Here is a 27,800-nt window from a genome sequence, read left to right as displayed (position 1 = left end):
TACCCGAAAGGGTTTGAGAAAATTAAGGACATCCTCAGGCAGTTCAGCAGTGTTAAGATCACTTTTGATCATAGTGGAAGGGAAGTGCTGGGGATGAGCCTTGAAGGTAAAAAGAAGGAGGACGTGATTAGATGCGGATCAGAATTACAGGCATATATCAAAGAGGGTGAGGGGAGAGCCCAAAAAGCCTGGACTTAACCCTTTTTTTCAATGAGCAGCATCTTGACAATTAATGTGCGAGGGCTGCGTGATAGGGCTAAGAGAGTGGCTGTTTTTGAATATATCAGAGATTTGAAACCGACTGTGTGTTTTTTACAGGAGGTACATATCAAGGATGAAAGAGATAAGGAGACGCTGTCCGCCTTGTGGGACCGTGGCCCCTCAAGGTGGAGCATTGGAAAGGTAAACTCTACCGGGGTAGGGATCCTGTTCGGGAACCCTCAAACGGAATGCGGAGAGGTGAGGGTGAGTGAGCCGGGAAGGTTGTTGTGTGTGGATGCGAGGGTCAACGGGATAGACGGTAGGTTTGTGTGTGTGTATGCTCCAGCTGCAATTAGGGAAAGGAGGGATTTCTTGACTAATTTGGGTCCTTTATGTGTGACAAACAAGGCTGTAGTGATTGGCGGGGATTTTAATATTGATATTGATAATGAGAAGGATGGGGATGCCCGAAAGGTAAAGAATATTTTGAGAATGTACAGTTTGAAGGACAGTCATAAAATGAGTATCCCACCCCAAGTGGGATGTACCTGGAGCAACACGAGGGGTGTGTGCAGAAAACTAGACTATGTTTTCGTATCTAGCACAATCAAGGTGGGAACCGTTAAAGTCACTCCAGTTTGGTTCTCTGACCATTGTGTTGTGAATGTTGGGATAGTGGATTTTGGAATTAATTTTGGAAGAGGGGTCTGGAGACTAAATTGTTCGGTTCTGGAAGAAACGAAGTACATAAAGAAGATGGAAAGGTTTTTAACAAGGTTTCTGAATAAAAGACCGGACGACAGATCTCTAGTAGAGATCTGGGAAGAAGCCAAGATGGTGATAGGAAAGATCTCCAGGAAATACTGTAGGGAGAGGAGGAAGGAGGAGAAGGAGGAATTAGAGAATCTCGAGAGAGATTTGGAGAAAGCCTATAACAGTGGAAATGGTACAGCGCCCTCTAGTGAGAAAAAAGTTACAACTCTTGTCAAACAGATAAAGGAGTATTATGAGAAGAGGGCAAGAGATTTTCTGTTCAGAGCGAGGGTGGAGTTTCTAGAAAAATATGAGACATGTTCTACCTTTTTCTTTAACAAGATTCGAAAGAGGCAGGAGAAGAGAGTATTACAAGCTGTCTCTGACTCTGGTGGTGGACAGATTACAGACCAAGAGGGAATGCTGCGAGAAGTATCTAGTTTTTATGGGAACCTTTTTTCAGAAAAGGTAAGTGAAAGGGAAGCAGCGGGAGCGATACTTCAGAACTTGCAGACAACCCTGTCAGAAGAACAGAAAGCTGATTTGGAAAAACCTTTTGAACTGCTTGAGCTGGAAGAGGCGATGAAGTCTCTGAAAAGGGGGAAGGTGCCGGGGGTCGATGGAATTCCAGTAGAGTTCTATGGCACTTTCTGGAGAATTTTAGGTCCTTTTCTTTTGGAACTAATAAAAGAGATTTTTAGCAAGGAACGTATGGGTAAGTCCATGAGGGAAGGCATTTTAACCCTGATTTTTAAGAAAGGAGACCGTACGTCCTTGAAAAACTGGAGGCCCCTAACGCTTTTATGCGCTGATTATAAGATAATGGCAAAAGCGCTTGTCTATCGTGTAGCTCAGGTGATGCCGAGCATAATAGGCAAGGACCAGACTAGTGGAGTGAAAGGGAGGTCGGGAAAATGGACCCTGCAGTTATTAAGGGATGCTGTATCATGGGCTGAACAGAGGAAGGTTCCTCTATTATTAGCCAACTTAGATCTGGAGAAGGCTTTTGACAGGGTCTCGCACAAATTCTTATGGCTGGTTTTGGAGAACTTAGGTTTTGGACCAACGGTGATCAGCTGGATCAGAACCCTATACAACGACGTGGGGAGCAGAGCGGCAGTGAATGGTTGGATAGGAGATTTTATCAACCAGAAAGCCGGAGTGAGGCAAGGTTGCCCTCTCTCGCCTTTGTTATTTGCGATCTACATAGAGCCTTTCGCATGTGCAATTAGAAGAGAGGACAAAATAGATGGCTTGATCTTGCCTGGGAGCGGAGGCGAAAGAGTTAAATTAACCATGTATGCAGATGATGTAACTTTATTAGCAGGCACAACATCTAGTTTGACCTTCGCTTTGGATGTTTTTAAAGTCTTTGCGAGAGCATCGGGCGCCTGTCTAAATGCAGAGAAAAGTACGGTGAAGGCTTTTGGTTCTAGCGAGATATCACAGCAGTGGGCCAGTGGTTTTAGATTATGTACAGGACCCATCAAGATCTTGGGTCTTGACTTTTTACGGAGGGGATCGGGGCAATGCAACTGGGCCTCTAGAATCAAGGAAGTCAGAAGGAAGCTGGGATTATGGAGCAAGTTAAAGCTGACCCTAGTTGGGAAGGTTTTAATCTTGAAAGTCGACATTTTACCGCTTTTAGTGTATTTGGTATACGTGTACCCACTGCCGGCAAGGTACAGACGCCTTTTAGTTGGTGAGGTGTTTCGTTTTATATGGGGAGGGAAATACGAATACATTAAAAGAGTGGATATGGTTCGACAAATAGAACAGGGTGGCAGAGAAGTCCCTGACTTTCCAATGAAGTTGGACTGTATCTATGTGTCTAACCTGTGTGTTGCTTTGAACTCACCTGTGAATCATGCTTATCAGTATTTTGTGAGATTTTGGCTGGCGCAGCATATGAGAATGGTGGTGACATGGTCGAACGCTGTGCCGCACGGGGGAGACCTCCCCTGGTATTATAAACATGCAACAGGGTGGATGAGGAAATATTGGGACAAGGGGGACGCCTCGATATTACTGAAACACAGATGTCTATACCAGCAAATAATAGAGACAACCAAGGTTCCGGCAGAGCGGAGAGGAAAAGAAGCTGTGTGGTCCCGAATCCAGCCACGGGGTTTGGACCATAAGTTTATTGATCTTAATTGGAGAATTGTGTGGGGAAGATTGCCGGTTAGAGAAGTGCTCTATAAGCACAAATTGACAAAGTCTGCAACATGTCCAAGAGAGGGATGTAAGAGCCCTGAGACAATTAAACATGCTTTAATGGAGTGTGGTTTTGCACAAAAAGTTTGGAAGAAATGTAACCGCTTCTTCAGGCTGTTGGACGAATCTTTTAGTATCTCAATGGCAGTAGTGCTGTATGGAATAAAGGGGGGGGGCAAAGTGGGCAGCGTCAACTTTTTACTATGGTTGATAATAAGTATGATTAAAGCAGAGATGTGGACGGCTCGGGACATTCTGATTAAAAAGGGGAAAGTAATAACGGTGCACAGCGTCTATCAGAAAGTACTACATGAAATAAAATGCCGAATAAAAAGAGATACACAGAGGTGGGGATATCACGCTGCCCGGGAGAGGTGGAAGGGTTTAGTTTTGTTGTAAGAATATGTATGTAATTTTGTGTTGAACCCTGTTTTTCTGTTTCAATGATGTACGATGGTAATGTTTAATGTCTTGGACTCTGTTTATGTATTTTTGATGTAAGTTTTATACTTTTGTAATAAAAAAAAAAAAAAAAAAATCTGTTCTTATCAGTTTAATATCTGATACGTCCCCCATCGGGGGACCACATATTAAACGGATTTTTGGAACAGGGAGCTGGATCAGGAGCTTGCTCCGTCCTCTCCACGCATCGGCCCGGTATTGCAGCGCCTCCGGGAACGGTGCACTACCTTCTCTCAGCGGTGAAAAGACAGACGTAGCTAGCAAGCAAGCGAGGTGGACCGGAGCTCCTTCCTCTCCGGTCTCGTCTCTCGTCCATCCGTGTGTCTCTGTGCCTCTGTGTCTCTCTCTCCCCCTCCCCGTTCCCGTGCTCCCTCGGTGCGCTTTCCCGCGCCTCGACTCTCTCGGCCAGCAGGCCGGCCCCCTTTTCGGCTCCCGTGCGTTTTCCCTCCAAAAAACTTAGTTTTTTCCTCCTTTTCCCTGGGAGGCAGGCGTGGCTTGTGTGTGTGTGTGTGTGTGTGTGTGTGTGTGTGTGTGTGTCCCCGTCCTTGCAGGCGGGCCCCTTTCGACAGCCGGGCGTTTTCCCTCCAAAAAACTTAGTATATACACCTTTTCTTTCTTTTTTTTCCGCAGGCAGGCAGGCAGGCAGGCAGGCGTGTGTGTGTGCGCGCGCGTCCCCGTCCCTCCCGAGAGAGAGAGCTGCCCCTTGCCTCTGCCCGCAGGTGCTGGCGGTCCGCTTTCGCTTGCAGCTGGTTGGGCACAGCTGCTGCCGGTGGGAGGGGCCTAAGCTAAGGAGGCCGGGCGGCTGGCGCCCCCCGCGGCTGCGGTCGTTGTCGGGCCGTTGACAGAAGATCAAAGAGCAGGGCCCCCGCCCGGGACTGGCAGGAAGGCAGGCAGGCAAGAGAGAGGGGGAGCAGAGTCCGGCGGCAGGCCTCTGGCTGCAGGGAGGCCGGCAGCTGCGCGGGTCCCGGGCTCCAGAGGAGAGTCGGCCTGCGCCACTGTGCGCCAGCGGAACGCCCGCGCGTCGGTCCGCGCCTTTGGGGGTATCGCTTCTCGGCCTTTTGGCTAAGATCTGAAGATACGTGGCATGACCGCGGTCTGAGGACTTAGCTGGGAGACCGAGAGAGCAGCGGCGGAGAGGAGAGAGGAGAGCATCGGCGGCGGCGGCAGCGGCGGCGGACGATTTCTACAACCCACCAGATGGAGCGGCGGAGCGGAGAGGACGGAGGGATGGAGCCGGCTCCTGAAGGCGCTTTTGATACGGCAGGGAGGACCCTGGCCGGAGAAGACCGTGGAAGAACTGGAAAAGGACCTGCGAAGGAGGGAGGAAGAAGTTATGCAGCAGCTGCGGCTTCATCTAGAAGCTCGGCGGGAAGACCACTAGAGGGCGCTGGCAGTCGTGAAGGCCAGTTGAGACACACAATTAGGTTTGTGCAGAAGGAAGAAGCTGGAGAAAGAGTTTTGAGGGACAGAGAAATTTTTGGGGATGATATCATTCGTGGTGTCTTTGGTCTGAGTCCCACTGATGTGTATTGTTTTCAAGATTTTTTGGGGAAAAAGACCTATGACCTGTTCTTGACCAGCAGAGCGGTTTGCCAAAAAGTCTGGGAGACAGCCAAAACTAAAAAAGAGGAGAAGCCATTATGTGATTATATTGTGGAACCTTTGTTTATAAGAGAAAACAGACCTCTGATTGTCCAGATGTTTAATCCCTATGTGCCCGAAGAAGACATTGAGGTATTTCTGAAGCGTTTTGTGGACTTAACAGCCAAAGGAACCAAAATAATGGACAGAAATAGGTATTGGACAGGGAAGATTAGGTTTTTTGCCCGTTTGAGGACTGCCAGCACTCAAGAAGACGGTTTTTTGCATCCCCCTGCGATGTTTTTTATTGGAGCGAATCGTGGATACCTCAGTTACCCGGGACAACCACTGACATGCAGGAGGTGTGGAGGTGAGGGACATTTCGCAGCTAATTGCAGGGAGCTGATGTGCAAACGCTGCGGGAAAACGGGACATCTGGGAGCAGACTGCAAGGCGACAAAGACATGCAACCTGTGCGGGGAGAATGGCCATTTGTATAAGGACTGCCCTCTGAGCCATATCTCGGTAAGCAGGGAGGCAGCAGGGGGCGTGTCTGGGGTTGCTGGGCCTTCTTTGTCCCTTTCTGTTTCAGGTACAGAGAAGGGAGAGGAGGCGACTGGAGTGTCAGAAGAAACAGAGGAGGATACAGGGAGAGAAGCAGCAGACGGGGGGAGGCAGAAATCGGTGGAAGATCGGGAGCTAGAGAGCAGAAGTCCCACCCCGGATCCAGAGGTAGACGCGGAAGATGGTTCAGCAACAGTAGAGGACATTGCTGCTCGGACGGCCAAAAACCTTGAGGCCATGCAGGACATAATGAGCAACATTGAGCAAACCATAGGGGTCAGAGAAGAGGTGGAACGAACTGGTGGAACTGCAAAAAGGAAATTAGAAATGGGAGGAAGTAGCGAGGAGGTCTCAACCCCTGAGGTGGTTGCTGACACGGCTCCTCAGACAAGTATGGAACCTGAAAAACAGACAGAAAGTTTTTTGGGCCACAGTAAACGACCCTGTGGCTTAGTTGGACTGATAGTGGCTGCGACAGAGGACTTTCTGTCTGAGCAGAAAATAAATGAGGAGGGGCAGATTGATTTTACATCTGTCCCAAATTTGGTTAAATTAGTACAAGAGGGCGTGGTCTTTGAAGTAGAGGGCAAAAACCTAATTAGGATCACAAGTAGGGAACAGAAGTCCGCTATGGCTGCGCAGCAGGTTCTGGTGGACCTAATTAAGGATAGGGAGGCCCAAAAGGCTGGGGATTTAGCTAGGAAAGACCGCCAGCGGAGGTATGAGGAGTTACGCCGGAAGGTGTGGCAGACAGGAAGCCTCTGGAGGCTTGATATCGAGACCACCAGTGCTTTCCTTAAGCAAACTACATGGTACAGGGAGGGGGTGAGATACCCGAAAGGGTTTGAGAAAATTAAGGACATCCTCAGGCAGTTCAGCAGTGTTAAGATCACTTTTGATCATAGTGGAAGGGAAGTGCTGGGGATGAGCCTTGAAGGTAAAAAGAAGGAGGACGTGATTAGATGCGGATCAGAATTACAGGCATATATCAAAGAGGGTGAGGGGAGAGCCCAAAAAGCCTGGACTTAACCCTTTTTTTCAATGAGCAGCATCTTGACAATTAATGTGCGAGGGCTGCGTGATAGGGCTAAGAGAGTGGCTGTTTTTGAATATATCAGAGATTTGAAACCGACTGTGTGTTTTTTACAGGAGGTACATATCAAGGATGAAAGAGATAAGGAGACGCTGTCCGCCTTGTGGGACCGTGGCCCCTCAAGGTGGAGCATTGGAAAGGTAAACTCTACCGGGGTAGGGATCCTGTTCGGGAACCCTCAAACGGAATGCGGAGAGGTGAGGGTGAGTGAGCCGGGAAGGTTGTTGTGTGTGGATGCGAGGGTCAACGGGATAGACGGTAGGTTTGTGTGTGTGTATGCTCCAGCTGCAATTAGGGAAAGGAGGGATTTCTTGACTAATTTGGGTCCTTTATGTGTGACAAACAAGGCTGTAGTGATTGGCGGGGATTTTAATATTGATATTGATAATGAGAAGGATGGGGATGCCCGAAAGGTAAAGAATATTTTGAGAATGTACAGTTTGAAGGACAGTCATAAAATGAGTATCCCACCCCAAGTGGGATGTACCTGGAGCAACACGAGGGGTGTGTGCAGAAAACTAGACTATGTTTTCGTATCTAGCACAATCAAGGTGGGAACCGTTAAAGTCACTCCAGTTTGGTTCTCTGACCATTGTGTTGTGAATGTTGGGATAGTGGATTTTGGAATTAATTTTGGAAGAGGGGTCTGGAGATTAAATTGTTCGGTTCTGGAAGAAACGAAGTACATAAAGAAGATGGAAAGGTTTTTAACAAGGTTTCTGAATAAAAGACCGGACGACAGATCTCTAGTAGAGATCTGGGAAGAAGCCAAGATGGTGATAGGAAAGATCTCCAGGAAATACTGTAGGGAGAGGAGGAAGGAGGAGAAGGAGGAATTAGAGAATCTCGAGAGAGATTTGGAGAAAGCCTATAACAGTGGAAATGGTACAGCGCCCTCTAGTGAGAAAAAAGTTACAACTCTTGTCAAACAGATAAAGGAGTATTATGAGAAGAGGGCAAGAGATTTTCTGTTCAGAGCGAGGGTGGAGTTTCTAGAAAAATATGAGACATGTTCTACCTTTTTCTTTAACAAGATTCGAAAGAGGCAGGAGAAGAGAGTATTACAAGCTGTCTCTGACTCTGGTGGTGGACAGATTACAGATCAAGAGGGAATGCTGCGAGAAGTATCTAGTTTTTATGGGAACCTTTTTTCAGAAAAGGTAAGTGAAAGGGAAGCAGCGGGAGCGATACTTCAGAACTTGCAGACAACCCTGTCAGAAGAACAGAAAGCTGATTTGGAAAAACCTTTTGAACTGCTTGAGCTGGAAGAGGCGATGAAGTCTCTGAAAAGGGGGAAGGTGCCGGGGGTCGATGGAATTCCAGTAGAGTTCTATGGCACTTTCTGGAGAATTTTAGGCCCTTTTCTTTTGGAACTAATAAAAGAGATTTTTAGCAAGGAACGTATGGGTAAGTCCATGAGGGAAGGCATTTTAACCCTGATTTTTAAGAAAGGAGACCGTACGTCCTTGAAAAACTGGAGGCCCCTAACGCTTTTATGCGCTGATTATAAGATAATGGCAAAAGCGCTTGTCTATCGTGTAGCTCAGGTGATGCCGAGCATAATAGGCAAGGACCAGACTAGTGGAGTGAAAGGGAGGTCGGGAAAATGGACCCTGCAGTTATTAAGGGATGCTGTATCATGGGCTGAACAGAGGAAGGTTCCTCTATTATTAGCCAACTTAGATCTGGAGAAGGCTTTTGACAGGGTCTCGCACAAATTCTTATGGCTGGTTTTGGAGAACTTAGGTTTTGGACCAACGGTGATCAGCTGGATCAGAACCCTATACAACGACGTGGGGAGCAGAGCGGCAGTGAATGGTTGGATAGGAGATTTTATCAACCAGAAAGCCGGAGTGAGGCAAGGTTGCCCTCTCTCGCCTTTGTTATTTGCGATCTACATAGAGCCTTTCGCATGTGCAATTAGAAGAGAGGACAAAATAGATGGCTTGATCTTGCCTGGGAGCGGAGGCGAAAGAGTTAAATTAACCATGTATGCAGATGATGTAACTTTATTAGCAGGCACAACATCTAGTTTGACCTTCGCTTTGGATGTTTTTAAAGTCTTTGCGAGAGCATCGGGCGCCTGTCTAAATGCAGAGAAAAGTACGGTGAAGGCTTTTGGTTCTAGCGAGATATCACAGCAGTGGGCCAGTGGTTTTAGATTATGTACAGGACCCATCAAGATCTTGGGTCTTGACTTTTTACGGAGGGGATCGGGGCAATGCAACTGGGCCTCTAGAATCAAGGAAGTCAGAAGGAAGCTGGGATTATGGAGCAAGTTAAAGCTGACCCTAGTTGGGAAGGTTTTAATCTTGAAAGTCGACATTTTACCGCTTTTAGTGTATTTGGTATACGTGTACCCACTGCCGGCAAGGTACAGACGCCTTTTAGTTGGTGAGGTGTTTCGTTTTATATGGGGAGGGAAATACGAATACATTAAAAGAGTGGATATGGTTCGACAAATAGAACAGGGTGGCAGAGAAGTCCCTGACTTTCCAATGAAGTTGGACTGTATCTATGTGTCTAACCTGTGTGTTGCTTTGAACTCACCTGTGAATCATGCTTATCAGTATTTTGTGAGATTTTGGCTGGCGCAGCATATGAGAATGGTGGTGACATGGTCGAACGCTGTGCCGCACGGGGGAGACCTCCCCTGGTATTATAAACATGCAACAGGGTGGATGAGGAAATATTGGGACAAGGGGGACGCCTCGATATTACTGAAACACAGATGTCTATACCAGCAAATAATAGAGACAACCAAGGTTCCGGCAGAGCGGAGAGGAAAAGAAGCTGTGTGGTCCCGAATCCAGCCACGGGGTTTGGACCATAAGTTTATTGATCTTAATTGGAGAATTGTGTGGGGAAGATTGCCGGTTAGAGAAGTGCTCTATAAGCACAAATTGACAAGGTCTGCAACATGTCCAAGAGAGGGATGTAAGAGCCCTGAGACAATTAAACATGCTTTAATGGAGTGTGGTTTTGCACAAAAAGTTTGGAAGAAATGTAATCGCTTCTTCAGGCTGTTGGACGAATCTTTTAGTATCTCAATGGCAGTAGTGCTGTATGGAATAAAGGGGGGGGGCAAAGTGGGCAGCGTCAACTTTTTACTATGGTTGATAATAAGTATGATTAAAGCAGAGATGTGGACGGCTCGGGACATTCTGATTAAAAAGGGGAAAGTAATAACGGTGCACAGCGTCTATCAGAAAGTACTACATGAAATAAAATGCCGAATAAAAAGAGATACACAGAGGTGGGGATATCACGCTGCCCGGGAGAGGTGGAAGGGTTTAGTTTTGTTGTAAGAATATGTATGTAATTTTGTGTTGAACCCTGTTTTTCTGTTTCAATGATGTACGATGGTAATGTTTAATGTCTTGGACTCTGTTTATGTATTTTTGATGTAAGTTTTATACTTTTGTAATAAAAAAAAAAAAAAAAAAAAAATCTGTTCTTATCAGTTTAATATCTGATACGTCCCCCATCGGGGGACCACATATTAAACGGATTTTTGGAACAGGGAGCTGGATCAGGAGCTTGCTCCGTCCTCTCCACGCATCGGCCCGGTATTGCAGCGCCTCCGGGAACGGTGCACTACCTTCTCTCAGCGGTGAAAAGACAGACGTAGCTAGCAAGCAAGCGAGGTGGACCGGAGCTCCTTCCTCTCCGGTCTCGTCTCTCGTCCATCCGTGTGTCTCTGTGCCTCTGTGTCTCTCTCTCCCCCTCCCCGTTCCCGTGCTCCCTCGGTGCGCTTTCCCGCGCCTCGACTCTCTCGGCCAGCAGGCCGGCCCCCTTTTCGGCTCCCGTGCGTTTTCCCTCCAAAAAACTTAGTTTTTTCCTCCTTTTCCCTGGGAGGCAGGCGTGGCTTGTGTGTGTGTGTGTGTGTGTGTGTGTGTGTGTGTGTCCCCGTCCTTGCAGGCGGGCCCCTTTCGACAGCCGGGCGTTTTCCCTCCAAAAAACTTAGTATATACACCTTTTCTTTCTTTTTTTTCCGCAGGCAGGCAGGCAGGCAGGCAGGCGTGTGTGTGTGCGCGCGCGTCCCCGTCCCTCCCGAGAGAGAGAGCTGCCCCTTGCCTCTGCCCGCAGGTGCTGGCGGTCCGCTTTCGCTTGCAGCTGGTTGGGCACAGCTGCTGCCGGTGGGAGGGGCCTAAGCTAAGGAGGCCGGGCGGCTGGCGCCCCCCGCGGCTGCGGTCGTTGTCGGGCCGTTGACAGAAGATCAAAGAGCAGGGCCCCCGCCCGGGACTGGCAGGAAGGCAGGCAGGCAAGAGAGAGGGGGAGCAGAGTCCGGCGGCAGGCCTCTGGCTGCAGGGAGGCCGGCAGCTGCGCGGGTCCCGGGCTCCAGAGGAGAGTCGGCCTGCGCCACTGTGCGCCAGCGGAACGCCCGCGCGTCGGTCCGCGCCTTTGGGGGTATCGCTTCTCGGCCTTTTGGCTAAGATCAAGTGTAGTATCTGTTCTTATCAGTTTAATATCTGATACGTCCCCCATCGGGGGACCACATATTAAACGGATTTTTGGAACAGGGAGCTGGATCAGGAGCTTGCTCCGTCCTCTCCACGCATCGGCCCGGTATTGCAGCGCCTCCGGGAACGGTGCACTACCTTCTCTCAGCGGTGAAAAGACAGACGTAGCTAGCAAGCAAGCGAGGTGGACCGGAGCTCCTTCCTCTCCGGTCTCGTCTCTCGTCCATCCGTGTGTCTCTGTGCCTCTGTGTCTCTCTCTCCCCCTCCCCGTTCCCGTGCTCCCTCGGTGCGCTTTCCCGCGCCTCGACTCTCTCGGCCAGCAGGCCGGCCCCCTTTTCGGCTCCCGTGCGTTTTCCCTCCAAAAAACTTAGTTTTTTCCTCCTTTTCCCTGGGAGGCAGGCGTGGCTTGTGTGTGTGTGTGTGTGTGTGTGTGTGTGTGTGTGTGTGTCCCCGTCCTTGCAGGCGGGCCCCTTTCGACAGCCGGGCGTTTTCCCTCCAAAAAACTTAGTATATACACCTTTTCTTTCTTTTTTTTCCGCAGGCAGGCAGGCAGGCAGGCAGGCAGGCAGGCGTGTGTGTGTGCGCGCGCGTCCCCGTCCCTCCCGAGAGAGAGAGCTGCCCCTTGCCTCTGCCCGCAGGTGCTGGCGGTCCGCTTTCGCTTGCAGCTGGTTGGGCACAGCTGCTGCCGGTGGGAGGGGCCTAAGCTAAGGAGGCCGGGCGGCTGGCGCCCCCCGCGGCTGCGGTCGTTGTCGGGCCGTTGACAGAAGATCAAAGAGCAGGGCCCCCGCCCGGGACTGGCAGGAAGGCAGGCAGGCAAGAGAGAGGGGGAGCAGAGTCCGGCGGCAGGCCTCTGGCTGCAGGGAGGCCGGCAGCTGCGCGGGTCCCGGGCTCCAGAGGAGAGTCGGCCTGCGCCACTGTGCGCCAGCGGAACGCCCGCGCGTCGGTCCGCGCCTTTGGGGGTATCGCTTCTCGGCCTTTTGGCTAAGATCTGAAGATACGTGGCATGACCGCGGTCTGAGGACTTAGCTGGGAGACCGAGAGAGCAGCGGCGGAGAGGAGAGAGGAGAGCATCGGTGGCGGCGGCAGCGGCGGCGGACGATTTCTACAACCCACCAGATGGAGCGGCGGAGCGGAGAGGACGGAGGGATGGAGCCGGCTCCTGAAGGCGCTTTTGATACGGCAGGGAGGACCCTGGCCGGAGAAGACCGTGGAAGAACTGGAAAAGGACCTGCGAAGGAGGGAGGAAGAAGTTATGCAGCAGCTGCGGCTTCATCTAGAAGTTCGGCGGGAAGACCACTAGAGGGCGCTGGCAGTCGTGAAGGTCAGTTGAGACACACAATTAGGTTTGTGCAGAAGGAAGAAGCTGGAGAAAGAGTTTTGAGGGACAGAGAAATTTTTGGGGATGATATCATTCGTGGTGTCTTTGGTCTGAGTCCCACTGATGTGTATTGTTTTCAAGATTTTTTGGGGAAAAAGACCTATGACCTGTTCTTGACCAGCAGAGCGGTTTGCCAAAAAGTCTGGGAGACAGCCAAAACTAAAAAAGAGGAGAAGCCATTATGTGATTATATTGTGGAACCTTTGTTTATAAGAGAAAACAGACCTCTGATTGTCCAGATGTTTAATCCCTATGTGCCCGAAGAAGACATTGAGGTATTTCTGAAGCGTTTTGTGGACTTAACAGCCAAAGGAACCAAAATAATGGACAGAAATAGGTATTGGACAGGGAAGATTAGGTTTTTTGCCCGTTTGAGGACTGCCAGCACTCAAGAAGACGGTTTTTTGCATCCCCCTGCGATGTTTTTTATTGGAGCGAATCGTGGATACCTCAGTTACCCGGGACAACCACTGACATGCAGGAGGTGTGGAGGTGAGGGACATTTCGCAGCTAATTGCAGGGAGCTGATGTGCAAACGCTGCGGGAAAACGGGACATCTGGGAGCAGACTGCAAGGCGACAAAGACATGCAACCTGTGCGGGGAGAATGGCCATTTGTATAAGGACTGCCCTCTGAGCCATATCTCGGTAAGCAGGGAGGCAGCAGGGGGCGTGTCTGGGGTTGCTGGGCCTTCTTTGTCCCTTTCTGTTTCAGGTACAGAGAAGGGAGAGGAGGCGACTGGAGTGTCAGAAGAAACAGAGGAGGATACAGGGAGAGAAGCAGCAGACGGGGGGAGGCAGAAATCGGTGGAAGATCGGGAGCTAGAGAGCAGAAGTCCCACCCCGGATCCAGAGGTAGACGCGGAAGATGGTTCAGCAACAGTAGAGGACATTGCTGCTCGGACGGCCAAAAACCTTGAGGCCATGCAGGACATAATGAGCAACATTGAGCAAACCATAGGGGTCAGAGAAGAGGTGGAACGAACTGGTGGAACTGCAAAAAGGAAATTAGAAATGGGAGGAAGTAGCGAGGAGGTCTCAACCCCTGAGGTGGTTGCTGACACGGCTCCTCAGACAAGTATGGAACCTGAAAAACAGACAGAAAGTTTTTTGGGCCACAGTAAACGACCCTGTGGCTTAGTTGGACTGATAGTGGCTGCGACAGAGGACTTTCTGTCTGAGCAGAAAATAAATGAGGAGGGGCAGATTGATTTTACATCTGTCCCAAATTTGGTTAAATTAGTACAAGAGGGCGTGGTCTTTGAAGTAGAGGGCAAAAACCTAATTAGGATCACAAGTAGGGAACAGAAGTCCGCTATGGCTGCGCAGCAGGTTCTGGTGGACCTAATTAAGGATAGGGAGGCCCAAAAGGCTGGGGATTTAGCTAGGAAAGACCGCCAGCGGAGGTATGAGGAGTTACGCCGGAAGGTGTGGCAGACAGGAAGCCTCTGGAGGCTTGATATCGAGACCACCAGTGCTTTCCTTAAGCAAACTACATGGTACAGGGAGGGGGTGAGATACCCGAAAGGGTTTGAGAAAATTAAGGACATCCTCAGGCAGTTCAGCAGTGTTAAGATCACTTTTGATCATAGTGGAAGGGAAGTGCTGGGGATGAGCCTTGAAGGTAAAAAGAAGGAGGACGTGATTAGATGCGGATCAGAATTACAGGCATATATCAAAGAGGGTGAGGGGAGAGCCCAAAAAGCCTGGACTTAACCCTTTTTTTCAATGAGCAGCATCTTGACAATTAATGTGCGAGGGCTGCGTGATAGGGCTAAGAGAGTGGCTGTTTTTGAATATATCAGAGATTTGAAACCGACTGTGTGTTTTTTACAGGAGGTACATATCAAGGATGAAAGAGATAAGGAGACGCTGTCCGCCTTGTGGGACCGTGGCCCCTCAAGGTGGAGCATTGGAAAGGTAAACTCTACCGGGGTAGGGATCCTGTTCGGGAACCCTCAAACGGAATGCGGAGAGGTGAGGGTGAGTGAGCCGGGAAGGTTGTTGTGTGTGGATGCGAGGGTCAACGGGATAGACGGTAGGTTTGTGTGTGTGTATGCTCCAGCTGCAATTAGGGAAAGGAGGGATTTCTTGACTAATTTGGGTCCTTTATGTGTGACAAACAAGGCTGTAGTGATTGGCGGGGATTTTAATATTGATATTGATAATGAGAAGGATGGGGATGCCCGAAAGGTAAAGAATATTTTGAGAATGTACAGTTTGAAGGACAGTCATAAAATGAGTATCCCACCCCAAGTGGGATGTACCTGGAGCAACACGAGGGGTGTGTGCAGAAAACTAGACTATGTTTTCGTATCTAGCACAATCAAGGTGGGAACCGTTAAAGTCACTCCAGTTTGGTTCTCTGACCATTGTGTTGTGAATGTTGGGATAGTGGATTTTGGAATTAATTTTGGAAGAGGGGTCTGGAGATTAAATTGTTCGGTTCTGGAAGAAACGAAGTACATAAAGAAGATGGAAAGGTTTTTAACAAGGTTTCTGAATAAAAGACCGGACGACAGATCTCTAGTAGAGATCTGGGAAGAAGCCAAGATGGTGATAGGAAAGATCTCCAGGAAATACTGTAGGGAGAGGAGGAAGGAGGAGAAGGAGGAATTAGAGAATCTCGAGAGAGATTTGGAGAAAGCCTATAACAGTGGAAATGGTACAGCGCCCTCTAGTGAGAAAAAAGTTACAACTCTTGTCAAACAGATAAAGGAGTATTATGAGAAGAGGGCAAGAGATTTTCTGTTCAGAGCGAGGGTGGAGTTTCTAGAAAAATATGAGACATGTTCTACCTTTTTCTTTAACAAGATTCGAAAGAGGCAGGAGAAGAGAGTATTACAAGCTGTCTCTGACTCTGGTGGTGGACAGATTACAGATCAAGAGGGAATGCTGCGAGAAGTATCTAGTTTTTATGGGAACCTTTTTTCAGAAAAGGTAAGTGAAAGGGAAGCAGCGGGAGCGATACTTCAGAACTTGCAGACAACCCTGTCAGAAGAACAGAAAGCTGATTTGGAAAAACCTTTTGAACTGCTTGAGCTGGAAGAGGCGATGAAGTCTCTGAAAAGGGGGAAGGTGCCGGGGGTCGATGGAATTCCAGTAGAGTTCTATGGCACTTTCTGGAGAATTTTAGGCCCTTTTCTTTTGGAACTAATAAAAGAGATTTTTAGCAAGGAACGTATGGGTAAGTCCATGAGGGAAGGCATTTTAACCCTGATTTTTAAGAAAGGAGACCGTACGTCCTTGAAAAACTGGAGGCCCCTAACGCTTTTATGCGCTGATTATAAGATAATGGCAAAAGCGCTTGTCTATCGTGTAGCTCAGGTGATGCCGAGCATAATAGGCAAGGACCAGACTAGTGGAGTGAAAGGGAGGTCGGGAAAATGGACCCTGCAGTTATTAAGGGATGCTGTATCATGGGCTGAACAGAGGAAGGTTCCTCTATTATTAGCCAACTTAGATCTGGAGAAGGCTTTTGACAGGGTCTCGCACAAATTCTTATGGCTGGTTTTGGAGAACTTAGGTTTTGGACCAACGGTGATCAGCTGGATCAGAACCCTATACAACGACGTGGGGAGCAGAGCGGCAGTGAATGGTTGGATAGGAGATTTTATCAACCAGAAAGCCGGAGTGAGGCAAGGTTGCCCTCTCTCGCCTTTGTTATTTGCGATCTACATAGAGCCTTTCGCATGTGCAATTAGAAGAGAGGACAAAATAGATGGCTTGATCTTGCCTGGGAGCGGAGGCGAAAGAGTTAAATTAACCATGTATGCAGATGATGTAACTTTATTAGCAGGCACAACATCTAGTTTGACCTTCGCTTTGGATGTTTTTAAAGTCTTTGCGAGAGCATCGGGCGCCTGTCTAAATGCAGAGAAAAGTACGGTGAAGGCTTTTGGTTCTAGCGAGATATCACAGCAGTGGGCCAGTGGTTTTAGATTATGTACAGGACCCATCAAGATCTTGGGTCTTGACTTTTTACGGAGGGGATCGGGGCAATGCAACTGGGCCTCTAGAATCAAGGAAGTCAGAAGGAAGCTGGGATTATGGAGCAAGTTAAAGCTGACCCTAGTTGGGAAGGTTTTAATCTTGAAAGTCGACATTTTACCGCTTTTAGTATATTTGGTATACGTGTACCCACTGCCGGCAAGGTACAGACGCCTTTTAGTTGGTGAGGTGTTTCGTTTTATATGGGGAGGGAAATACGAATACATTAAAAGAGTGGATATGGTTCGACAAATAGAACAGGGTGGCAGAGAAGTCCCTGACTTTCCAATGAAGTTGGACTGTATCTATGTGTCTAACCTGTGTGTTGCTTTGAACTCACCTGTGAATCATGCTTATCAGTATTTTGTGAGATTTTGGCTGGCGCAGCATATGAGAATGGTGGTGACATGGTCGAACGCTGTGCCGCACGGGGGAGACCTCCCCTGGTATTATAAACATGCAACAGGGTGGATGAGGAAATATTGGGACAAGGGGGACGCCTCGATATTACTGAAACACAGATGTCTATACCAGCAAATAATAGAGACAACCAAGGTTCCGGCAGAGCGGAGAGGAAAAGAAGCTGTGTGGTCCCGAATCCAGCCACGGGGTTTGGACCATAAGTTTATTGATCTTAATTGGAGAATTGTGTGGGGAAGATTGCCGGTTAGAGAAGTGCTCTATAAGCACAAATTGACAAGGTCTGCAACATGTCCAAGAGAGGGATGTAAGAGCCCTGAGACAATTAAACATGCTTTAATGGAGTGTGGTTTTGCACAAAAAGTTTGGAAGAAATGTAATCGCTTCTTCAGGCTGTTGGACGAATCTTTTAGTATCTCAATGGCAGTAGTGCTGTATGGAATAAAGGGGGGGGGCAAAGTGGGCAGCGTCAACTTTTTACTATGGTTGATAATAAGTATGATTAAAGCAGAGATGTGGACGGCTCGGGACATTCTGATTAAAAAGGGGAAAGTAATAACGGTGCACAGCGTCTATCAGAAAGTACTACATGAAATAAAATGCCGAATAAAAAGAGATACACAGAGGTGGGGATATCACGCTGCCCGGGAGAGGTGGAAGGGTTTAGTTTTGTTGTAAGAATATGTATGTAATTTTGTGTTGAACCCTGTTTTTCTGTTTCAATGATGTACGATGGTAATGTTTAATGTCTTGGACTCTGTTTATGTATTTTTGATGTAAGTTTTATACTTTTGTAATAAAAAAAAAAAAAAAAAATCTGTTCTTATCAGTTTAATATCTGATACGTCCCCCATCGGGGGACCACATATTAAACGGATTTTTGGAACAGGGAGCTGGATCAGGAGCTTGCTCCGTCCTCTCCACGCATCGGCCCGGTATTGCAGCGCCTCCGGGAACGGTGCACTACCTTCTCTCAGCGGTGAAAAGACAGACGTAGCTAGCAAGCAAGCGAGGTGGACCGGAGCTCCTTCCTCTCCGGTCTCGTCTCTCGTCCATCCGTGTGTCTCTGTGCCTCTGTGTCTCTCTCTCCCCCTCCCCGTTCCCGTGCTCCCTCGGTGCGCTTTCCCGCGCCTCGACTCTCTCGGCCAGCAGGCCGGCCCCCTTTTCGGCTCCCGTGCGTTTTCCCTCCAAAAAACTTAGTTTTTTCCTCCTTTTCCCTGGGAGGCAGGCGTGGCTTGTGTGTGTGTGTGTGTGTGTGTGTGTGTGTGTGTGTGTGTCCCCGTCCTTGCAGGCGGGCCCCTTTCGACAGCCGGGCGTTTTCCCTCCAAAAAACTTAGTATATACACCTTTTCTTTCTTTTTTTTCCGCAGGCAGGCAGGCAGGCAGGCAGGCGTGTGTGTGTGCGCGCGCGTCCCCGTCCCTCCCGAGAGAGAGAGCTGCCCCTTGCCTCTGCCCGCAGGTGCTGGCGGTCCGCTTTCGCTTGCAGCTGGTTGGGCACAGCTGCTGCCGGTGGGAGGGGCCTAAGCTAAGGAGGCCGGGCGGCTGGCGCCCCCCGCGGCTGCGGTCGTTGTCGGGCCGTTGACAGAAGATCAAAGAGCAGGGCCCCCGCCCGGGACTGGCAGGAAGGCAGGCAGGCAAGAGAGAGGGGGAGCAGAGTCCGGCGGCAGGCCTCTGGCTGCAGGGAGGCCGGCAGCTGCGCGGGTCCCGGGCTCCAGAGGAGAGTCGGCCTGCGCCACTGTGCGCCAGCGGAACGCCCGCGCGTCGGTCCGCGCCTTTGGGGGTATCGCTTCTCGGCCTTTTGGCTAAGATCAAGTGTAGTATCTGTTCTTATCAGTTTAATATCTGATACGTCCCCCATCGGGGGACCACATATTAAACGGATTTTTGGAACAGGGAGCTGGATCAGGAGCTTGCTCCGTCCTCTCCACGCATCGGCCCGGTATTGCAGCGCCTCCGGGAACGGTGCACTACCTTCTCTCAGCGGTGAAAAGACAGACGTAGCTAGCAAGCAAGCGAGGTGGACCGGAGCTCCTTCCTCTCCGGTCTCGTCTCTCGTCCATCCGTGTGTCTCTGTGCCTCTGTGTCTCTCTCTCCCCCTCCCCGTTCCCGTGCTCCCTCGGTGCGCTTTCCCGCGCCTCGACTCTCTCGGCCAGCAGGCCGGCCCCCTTTTCGGCTCCCGTGCGTTTTCCCTCCAAAAAACTTAGTTTTTTCCTCCTTTTCCCTGGGAGGCAGGCGTGGCTTGTGTGTGTGTGTGTGTGTGTGTGTGTGTGTGTGTGTGTGTCCCCGTCCTTGCAGGCGGGCCCCTTTCGACAGCCGGGCGTTTTCCCTCCAAAAAACTTAGTATATACACCTTTTCTTTCTTTTTTTTCCGCAGGCAGGCAGGCAGGCAGGCAGGCGTGTGTGTGTGCGCGCGCGTCCCCGTCCCTCCCGAGAGAGAGAGCTGCCCCTTGCCTCTGCCCGCAGGTGCTGGCGGTCCGCTTTCGCTTGCAGCTGGTTGGGCACAGCTGCTGCCGGTGGGAGGGGCCTAAGCTAAGGAGGCCGGGCGGCTGGCGCCCCCCGCGGCTGCGGTCGTTGTCGGGCCGTTGACAGAAGATCAAAGAGCAGGGCCCCCGCCCGGGACTGGCAGGAAGGCAGGCAGGCAAGAGAGAGGGGGAGCAGAGTCCGGCGGCAGGCCTCTGGCTGCAGGGAGGCCGGCAGCTGCGCGGGTCCCGGGCTCCAGAGGAGAGTCGGCCTGCGCCACTGTGCGCCAGCGGAACGCCCGCGCGTCGGTCCGCGCCTTTGGGGGTATCGCTTCTCGGCCTTTTGGCTAAGATCAAGGTTTAAGCCGGCAAGCCCGCAATTCCGAGGTCTTAGTCCAGGGGGTCGGGAAGGCGAGGAGAGGCCGGATGGACTGGATGGACTGAAACGGGATCGTGGAGAGCGGAACCAGGAGGATCGGAGCAGTGACACGGAGGATTTTTGAAGCGGTGGATCGACTGGACGGCGACGGCGTTTTGTTGGAGTTGGTTGGAATCGGTTGCGGAACATGGCTGGATTTGTTGGGCTGAGGAAGGAGCGGAGGAAGAATTCCCTCCGCTTTTCACTGAGGAGCCGGGATGGACTGGACCAATGGACAAGAGTTAAGTTTAAGACTTTGATTTTGAAACAGTTGCTGGATGTTAAAATGTCAGATGTGTTTTGTTTGCAAGACTTTTGTTCTAGAGGGATTTTTGATTTGACGATGACGACGGAAATGCTTTGTTTTGAACTGTGGGAAAAGGTGCAAGCCAGGAGGAAGGAGGCCCCCTTGAGCCTCTTCCAGGTGGACCCGATGTTTGCTGGAGAACTAAAACGCATGACGGTTCACGTGTCGGACCCCTTCATTGCGGAGGAAGACATCGTGAGCCTTTTGGAGCAGTTTGTGTTTCTACAGGGAAAAGGGAAGAAGGAGCTTGATGAAGATGACAAGGTCTGGACTGGGAAAAGGATTTATTGGATGAGGCTGCGAGAAGGGAGAGAGGGGGTAATCCACCCCCCAGCGTCCTTTACAATTGGAACGGAGAAAGGGTACCTGGAGTATCCAGGCCAACCCCTTACATGCTGGAGGTGTATGGAGCCGGGACATTTTGCGTCACAATGTGGGACAGTGTGTTGCAGTCGATGTGGGTCAAGAGGTCATGAGACAAGGGCTTGTGTGCAGTGTTATGCGTGTGGGAAGATGGGGCATAGGGTTGTGAATTGTAAGGAGGGGAAACAGAAGGGTGGTTTGACAGAACAGAAGGGGATGGGGAGAACGGAAAGTGTGACAGGACCTGGTTTTTCGATTGCGTATAGTGTAGAGGACATCGGTGGTTTGACAGAGCAGAAGGGGATGGGGAGACATGAAAGTGTGATAGAACCTGTTTTTACGATTAGGCAGAGTGTAGAGGACATGACTGGACGCAGTGTGAATGGACCAGGTGATGTGTATGACATTGGAGTTTTTGTGCAGTGTGAGGACAGTGATTGTACTTGTACGGGGAGAGAGGAAAATGCAATGGAATCCAAAGTTGAGGAAATTCAACGGAAGGGGAGAGTGAAAAGAGTTAGAAAGAGAGTGGTGAATGTACGATTTAACGATACAGACGGAGACAGTGGGAGTGGTGTGAATGAATCTTCGAGTGTTAGTAGTGTGGATGAATCAGTTGAGGAGTATGTGACATGGGCAGGAATTTTGGGAAATAGACAGAGAAACGAGAGTGTTGAGAACGGACGGAGGAGTGTTAATGTGAGTAATAGTGGGCGGTGTGAAGACAGTGTAAGGAAGAAAGTTGAATGTGGTTGAGGCAGTATATAAGAGCAGAAGGAAATTTGCATAAGGGGCGGGATTAAGGAAATGAGGGCTGTTTGGGTTTGATGAAGTATATGATTGGGAGGTTACGAATTCTTGTGTATTGAGATGGGCGGGTTGAGGATCAGGTTTTTTGGGGTTTTAAGTTTGAACGACAATGGTTTTGTTTAGAATAAGATGAAGACTTGGTTATGATAGTTTATGTATGATATGTTACCATGACTTGTTGTACGGGTTTGTTATTCTGGGTTGAGTTTGTTTTGCTTTATGTTTTATTAGATTTCAGTATGTCGTACTTATATATTTGGTTGAAACTTATGTGAATGTGAAAAAAAACGAACTTTAATGAACTGATTTTCAATAAAATATAAAAAAAAAAAAAAAAAAATCTGTTCTTATCAGTTTAATATCTGATACGTCCCCCATCGGGGGACCACATATTAAACGGATTTTTGGAACAGGGAGCTGGATCAGGAGCTTGCTCCGTCCTCTCCACGCATCGGCCCGGTATTGCAGCGCCTCCGGGAACGGTGCACTACCTTCTCTCAGCGGTGAAAAGACAGACGTAGCTAGCAAGCAAGCGAGGTGGACCGGAGCTCCTTCCTCTCCGGTCTCGTCTCTCGTCCATCCGTGTGTCTCTGTGCCTCTGTGTCTCTCTCTCCCCCTCCCCGTTCCCGTGCTCCCTCGGTGCGCTTTCCCGCGCCTCGACTCTCTCGGCCAGCAGGCCGGCCCCCTTTTCGGCTCCCGTGCGTTTTCCCTCCAAAAAACTTAGTTTTTTCCTCCTTTTCCCTGGGAGGCAGGCGTGGCTTGTGTGTGTGTGTGTGTGTGTGTGTGTGTGTGTGTGTGTGTCCCCGTCCTTGCAGGCGGGCCCCTTTCGACAGCCGGGCGTTTTCCCTCCAAAAAACTTAGTATATACACCTTTTCTTTCTTTTTTTTCCGCAGGCAGGCAGGCAGGCAGGCAGGCGTGTGTGTGTGCGCGCGCGTCCCCGTCCCTCCCGAGAGAGAGAGCTGCCCCTTGCCTCTGCCCGCAGGTGCTGGCGGTCCGCTTTCGCTTGCAGCTGGTTGGGCACAGCTGCTGCCGGTGGGAGGGGCCTAAGCTAAGGAGGCCGGGCGGCTGGCGCCCCCCGCGGCTGCGGTCGTTGTCGGGCCGTTGACAGAAGATCAAAGAGCAGGGCCCCCGCCCGGGACTGGCAGGAAGGCAGGCAGGCAAGAGAGAGGGGGAGCAGAGTCCGGCGGCAGGCCTCTGGCTGCAGGGAGGCCGGCAGCTGCGCGGGTCCCGGGCTCCAGAGGAGAGTCGGCCTGCGCCACTGTGCGCCAGCGGAACGCCCGCGCGTCGGTCCGCGCCTTTGGGGGTATCGCTTCTCGGCCTTTTGGCTGCGATACCAGTACGTGGCAGGCCCGCGGCTGGGGGAACAGTCAAGAGGAAGGAAGGTGAAGGCTTTTTTCTGAGCCTGCCTATAGGCTAGGCAGGAGCTTTTTTTTCTTGTGGCGGAGACGGATCCGGCCATACCTGGAGAGATGGAGAGAAGACCGAGCGGCAGGGAGGCGAAGTTGCGGAACACCATTCGTTTTGTTTTGAAGGAGGATTGCGGAAACCAGGATTTCATCTACCGGGACGTTTTTGAAGATTTGGTCCTTGAAACGGCTTTGGGAGTGCGATGGGAGGACACCTTCTGCCTGCAGAGTTTTCCCGGGAAAAAGGTATACGACCTTTCATTAATCTCTGATGTACGATGTAAGGAAGTATGGGCAACTATAAATGCGCAACGGAATGAGGAGCCGCTAAAGGACTTTTATATAGAGCCATTGTTTGCAAGGGAAGTGCGGTGGCTGACTGTTCATATGTTTAACCCTTATGTTGTGGAAGGAGACATTTTGATGTTTCTCAAGCGCTTTGTGGATGTGCAAGGTGAAGGGGTTAAGCAAATAGACCGGAAAAAATACTGGACTGGGAACTGGAGATACCGAGTGAGGTTCAGGTTCAGCGAGCAAGCAGCAGACGGTTTGGCGCATCCACCGGCGACATTTGCAATTGGCTCAGATCGGGGATACCTGTTTTACCCGGGACAGCCCCTCGCTTGCAGGCGGTGTGGGCAGGAAGGGCATATGGCCCTCAACTGTGAGACTCAAATATGTAGGCGGTGTGATGGGATTGGGCACACCTCGTCTCTGTGTACGGAGGAAATCAAGTGTAACCTCTGTGGAAAGCGAGGTCATGTTTTTAGGGAATGCCCCAGGAAGGCTGGCAGCTACTCGGCTGCCATTAGTAAGTCCTTGAGGGCTGAGAAAACCGACTCTGCTGACCATGAAGGTGAAGGAGGTAGAGCAGAAGATGGAGGCAGGGTGGCGGTTTCGGTTGTGAACACGCCATCAGAGCAGGAGGCAGCTGAAGAAGGGGTTGCTGGAGGTAATGCTGTGCAGGTGCAGAATGAAGAAATGGAGACAGGTCAACCAAGTGGTGAGAGCAGTGCCGGAACGCCTGGGCTGGCTTTTTTAAAACGAGCGGCCGAGGAGGTGGCGCAAGCGGAACCACTGGCTAGAAGGCAGAGTTGGGGAGAAGAGATGGATGAGAGGGAGGAGGAGGAAGGGGGCGCAGCCACGGCAAGGAGAACTGCGAAGAGGAAATCTGTGGGGTCAGAAGAGCTTTCCGCAAAGAAAGCGGGCAGAGAACGGGTGGGCTCATCACACAGTGACAGGCCTGAGTCTGGGACCCAAGGAGACAACTTACCTTCAGCCGAGGGGGAAGAAGAAGGGGAGATTCGAGAAGAAGAGGCAGTGGAGCTTCGCGGTAGCGCTTCCTCAGATTTCGACGAGACACCATGTGTTCCTGAAACGGCAGGCACTCACGAAAGTGGAGTTTCAATACTCACCCAAGCTCTGAAATCCGGCGCAGATCCACGGCAAGAGGAAGAGAAAGGCCTCTGGCTGGATTCGGAGTTGCCTCGGGACTTTGTGGAAGCCTGCAAATGGGATGAGAAGAAAAATAAGGTCCAGTGGCCTGTTGGGTTTGAGGAGCAAGAGATTCAAAAAAAAGAAATCAAGTATGAGTGTGTACTTGTAGGGAGGGACATTCAGCGGTTCCAGGTGTTTGGGAAAACGCATGCTGAAATAGTTGTCAAGAAAATCCTCTTTTCAGACATAGAGAAACGGTGGAGAAGCAATGGGGGTATGGCTAAGGAGGCATTTGCAGCTGGGGTAATTAGAACAGAGGGTAAAATAACGAAGGAGTTGGACGCGTCTGCTAATTTTCTCAGGCAGTGTGAATGGATGAATGGAAATGTGCGGTTCCCGGTACGAGCTGGTGGGCTAAAAAACATTCCGAAAGCTTTTCCGGGTGTTAAGTTAGACAGTGAAGGAAGATCAAGGAAAGTCTCTAGGTTATGCGTGTACGGGTCTAAGGAGAGTGAGGTGAGAGATGCATATATTGCAGCAATGAATATCATTAGAGGATGGGAAGAGAGAAAAGCTATTCTTAAATGAAGATCGCTACACTTAACACAAGAGGGCTTAGAGATAGAGTCAAGAGAACTGCTGTCTTTCAGTCCCTAAAAGACCTGAAGTTTGAGGTGTGCTTTTTACAGGAGGCGCACTTGAAGAATGAGAAGGATGTTGTGTTTTTTTCGCGTGAATGGGATAAGGGAGGATCCAAATGGAGTGTGGGTGGGGTTCACTCGTCGGGGGTGGGCATTTTGTTTGGTAACTGTGGAATGATTGTGGAGAATTGTAGTGTGATAGTGCCGGGAAGAGCCCTGAGTGTGGATGTATGTTATGGGAACAATAACTTTAGGTTTGTATGTGTGTATGCGCCCGCAATAAGTTCACTGAGAGCGGATTTTTATAAAGAGCTCTACCCGATATGTGCTACTAATAGGATGCTTGTCATCGGTGGTGATTTTAACGTTGATCTCAGTAGACAGGATGACGTGGGAGCTAAGCAGCTACGTGTGCTCCTAACCCGTTTCAACCTAGTGGATTGTGTTTTACGAGTCACAGCAGGTGCCGTGGCGCCCACCTGGAGGAACACAGCAGGAGTTGCGAGGCGCCTCGATTACATTTTTGCTTCAAGAGAGGTGAGAGTGGAGACAACGGCGGCGCGTCCGATGTGGTACTCTGACCACACGTTAGTGGAGGTTGAGCTGTGCCTATCGCAGAGGATGTATGGTCGAGGTATTTGGAGAATGAATGTTGAGATTTTGAAGGAGGAAAAGTATGTGGAAAGCATGAGGTTAAAATTGGATGAGTGGTGGTGTGCGAAGAAGGGGCACATCTCTGCCCTGGATTGGTGGGAGATAATGAAAAAGAAAATTAGAAAGGAGACTAAAGAATATAGCCTTAACCGAAGGAGAAGGGAGGCCAAGGAAGGGAGATTGCTGCAAGAAGAACTGAACAATCTCTACATGCAACTTAATGAGGGGACAGTAGTGAATCTTGACGAGGTGGCGGCTTCCAGAGCTAGACTGCAGGCTTATCACAAACAGAGGGCTAAGAGTTTTTTGTTCAAAGCACGAATAGACCTGTTGTTACAACAGCAGATGTGTGCTTCTTTTTTATTCAGGCAAGTGAGACGGCGGCAAAAGAAAAGACGAATGGATGGGGTTCGGGTAGATCAGGACAAGATTGTAGAGCACCCTGATGAGATGTTAGAAGCGGTCTATTCCTTTTACAAGAATCTCTTCTCAGCAGAAGCCTTAGAAGGAGTCTTAGAATCCGCTGCCCTTGGATGCATCTCCTCACGAGTGCCAGAGAGTGGCAGGCGTCTTTTAGAGAAGCCTATCACCATAGATGAACTTAGGGGAGCCCTGGCAGGGATGAAGAATGGGAAGGCGCCTGGTGTAGATGGTCTCCCTGCAGAATTCTATAAAACTTTTTGGGATTTGATAGGGCCCATAATGTTAGAAGTAACGCACGAGGTTTTCAACAGGAAAATGTTAGGAGACTCGATGCGAGAAGGGGTGCTGACTTTGTTGTTCAAAAAAGGGCAGGCAACTGATCTAGGCAATTGGAGGCCGCTCACGATGTTATGTACAGATTACAAGTTGATTGCTAAAGTTTTGGTTAACCGCATGAAAGAAGTGATGGGGACAGTGGTAGGGAAAGACCAGACCTGTGGCGTGCGGGGAAGGAGGATTGACTGGTCTCTCCAATTAATCAGAGACGCAATAGCGTGGTCCGAGCAACGGAATATTCCGCTAATATTAGCAAACTTAGATTTAGAGAAAGCTTTTGACAAAGTGTCGCACAATTTTTTGTGGGGCGTGCTGGAAAAGATGGGTTTTGGGACAATTTTTATAGGATGGTTGAAGACTTTATATACACAGGTGGGTAGCAGAGTGGTGGTTAATGGTTTTGTTGGCAAACTGGTGAGGCAACTTTCTGGGGTACGGCAAGGTTGCCCGCTGTCCCCTTTGTTGTTTGTCCTTTACATGGAACCATTTGCAAGGATGATAAACGGGGACCCAGGCATAGAGGGTTTACTGCTGCCTGGGAGTGGTGGAGAGCAGGTTAAGATGACTCTGTATGCAGATGATGTTACCTTGGTGTTGACCGCTGATCACAGCTTGCAAAGGTCTTTGGCCATCTTTGAGGACTTCGCCAGGGTATCAGGGGCCAGGCTAAACAGAAATAAAAGTAAAGTTCAGTTTTTTGGATCATGGAGAGACAGAGAAGGGGGCATATATGGCCTGGATTTCTGTAGAGGCCCTTTAAGGATTTTGGGTATCTCATTCCAAAAGCAGGGAACGGTGCACCATAACTGGCTTCAAGCTTTGGAGGCAATAAGGGTGCGATTGCTACGATGGGGTGACAAACACTTAACCTTTGTGGAAAAAGCAACTGTTTTAAAAGTGGACATTCTACCAGCCTTGATTTACTTGGCGAATGTATACCCGATGCCTGCGAGATATAATAGGTATCTCACTAGGGAACTTTTTGGTTTTCTTTGGAACAGAAGATACGAGTATATCAAGCGCCAGGATATGTACAGGTCAATTGATATGGGAGGTAGAGGAGTACCAAATATACCAATTAAGTTAAATTGTATATATGTGTCGGGGTTATGTGTTGCTTTAAGCCACTCTGTAGTGCATAGTTACCAGTTTTTTGTAAAGTTTTGGCTTGCCAACAGCTTGCGACATCTCACCTGTTGGAGGAACGACGTCCCGCACGGGGAGGACTTACCGTGGCATTACAGGCATGCGGTGTCCTGGGTCCGGAAGCATCGAGTGGCAGAGGATGTGCTGACTCTGCGCAACCACAGGGCACTGTACAGCGCTGTAATGGGACAAGAAGAGGACAGAATTGTGGGGAATGTGGCCGCCGAGACCTGGAGGAGGGTTCAACCCAAAGGTTTGCGGCCTGACATGATGGATCT

The 27,800-nt window shown here is 49.9% G+C and overlaps 6 non-coding genes across 6 annotated transcripts; all 6 read left to right on the top strand.

Moving 5' to 3' along the window:
- Positions 1-3,677: 3,677 nt before the first annotated feature.
- Positions 3,678-3,862, top strand: LOC148808456 (U2 spliceosomal RNA). The gene has a single exon (XR_016088133.1). It is a non-coding gene; the product is annotated as a U2 spliceosomal RNA (small nuclear RNA).
- A 6,424-nt stretch (positions 3,863-10,286) lies between these two features.
- LOC148808455 (U2 spliceosomal RNA) lies at positions 10,287-10,474 on the top strand. The gene has a single exon (XR_016088134.1). It is a non-coding gene; the product is annotated as a U2 spliceosomal RNA (small nuclear RNA).
- Positions 10,475-11,283: 809 nt separating this feature from the next.
- On the top strand, positions 11,284-11,474 carry LOC148808454 (U2 spliceosomal RNA). The gene has a single exon (XR_016088105.1). It is a non-coding gene; the product is annotated as a U2 spliceosomal RNA (small nuclear RNA).
- Positions 11,475-17,906: 6,432 nt separating this feature from the next.
- Positions 17,907-18,090, top strand: LOC148808453 (U2 spliceosomal RNA). The gene has a single exon (XR_016088132.1). It is a non-coding gene; the product is annotated as a U2 spliceosomal RNA (small nuclear RNA).
- An 813-nt stretch (positions 18,091-18,903) lies between these two features.
- Positions 18,904-19,094, top strand: LOC148808452 (U2 spliceosomal RNA). The gene has a single exon (XR_016087994.1). It is a non-coding gene; the product is annotated as a U2 spliceosomal RNA (small nuclear RNA).
- A 2,685-nt stretch (positions 19,095-21,779) lies between these two features.
- Positions 21,780-21,971, top strand: LOC148808451 (U2 spliceosomal RNA). The gene has a single exon (XR_016088137.1). It is a non-coding gene; the product is annotated as a U2 spliceosomal RNA (small nuclear RNA).
- Positions 21,972-27,800: the final 5,829 nt, after the last annotated feature.

The sequence above is a fragment of the Atractosteus spatula genome, unplaced genomic scaffold (assembly GCF_055471065.1).
Source record: "Atractosteus spatula isolate fAtrSpa1 unplaced genomic scaffold, fAtrSpa1.hap1 Scaffold_21, whole genome shotgun sequence".
NCBI lineage: Eukaryota > Metazoa > Chordata > Actinopteri > Semionotiformes > Lepisosteidae > Atractosteus > Atractosteus spatula.
The sequence above is the reverse complement of the archived record's forward strand: the minus strand, read 5'-3'. Positions and strand labels throughout refer to the sequence as shown.